This window comes from Pygocentrus nattereri, chromosome 19, assembly GCF_015220715.1.
Source record: "Pygocentrus nattereri isolate fPygNat1 chromosome 19, fPygNat1.pri, whole genome shotgun sequence".
In the NCBI taxonomy this organism is placed as follows: Eukaryota; Metazoa; Chordata; class Actinopteri; order Characiformes; family Serrasalmidae; genus Pygocentrus; species Pygocentrus nattereri.
The window spans coordinates 117,501-118,661 of NC_051229.1; positions in this window are offsets into that span (position 1 = coordinate 117,501).

Below are 1,161 nucleotides of genomic sequence, written 5' to 3' on the forward strand. Positions count from 1 at the left end.
GTTTATTTATCTGCTTTTTAAATAAACAGAAAATGGCAAACAGTTTAATCAAGCTGCTCAGGTCATTGTGTCCTATTTAAGAAAGAGTATGTGTGTGTGTGTGTGTGTGTGTGTGTGTGTGCGCGTGTGTGATTAATTGTGTGTAGGTGTTTCAGAGATGTGTTTATGTGTGTGTGTGTGTTTTAGTGATTTATGTGAGCGATTCAGTGGGGTGTAAGTGTGAGTGATTGAATGGTGTGTGTGTGTGTGTGTGTGTAGGTGTGTGTGTGCATGTGCTTGTGTGATTGTATGTAGGTGTTTCAGAGATGTGTGTGTATGTGAGTGATTCAGTGGTGTGTGTAAGTGATTCAGTGGTGTGTGTAAGTGATTCCGTGGTGTGTGTGAGTGATTTAGTGGTGTGTGTGTGATTCAGTGGTGTGTATAAGTGATTCATTGGTGTTTGTGAGTGATTCAGTGGTGTGTGTGAGTGATTCAGTGGTGTGTGTGTGAGTGATTTAGTGGTGTGTGTAAGTGATTCAGTGGTGTGTGTGTGATTCAGTGGTGTGTGTAAGTGATTCAGTGGTGTGTGTGTGATTCAGTGGTGTGTATAAGTGATTCATTGGTGTTTGTGAGTGATTCAGTGGTGTGTGTGAGTGATTCAGTGGTGTGTGTGTGAGTGATTTAGTGGTGTGTGTAAGTGATTCAGTGGTGTGTGTGAGTGATTCAGTGGTGTGTGTAAGTGATTCAGTGGTGTGTGAGTGTTTCTGTGATGTGTGTGAGTGTGTCAGTGATGTGTGAGTTTCAGTGGTGTTTGTGAGTGATTCAGTGGTGTGTGTGTGAGTGTTTCACTGGTGTGTTTGTGTGAGTGTGTGAGTGATTAAATGGTGTGTGTGATTCAGTGGTATGTGTGAATGATTCAGTGGTGTGTGTAAGTGATTCAGTGGTGTGGGTGAGTTATTCAGTGGTGTGTGTGAGTGTTTCAGAGATGTGTTTGTGTGTGTGAGTGTTTTTGGAATTCTTGGAAACCAGCTGTGAGTCTGATGCTGAATCTGTCTTCTTCTGTGTGGTAAAGACAACTGGAAACTGGAAACAAGGGGTTACAGGATAAACTCAAACTGTATTACCATCACATTCCGTCAATGACGCGCTGTGGATTTTTTTTGGAAGAAACTTTGGAATTAC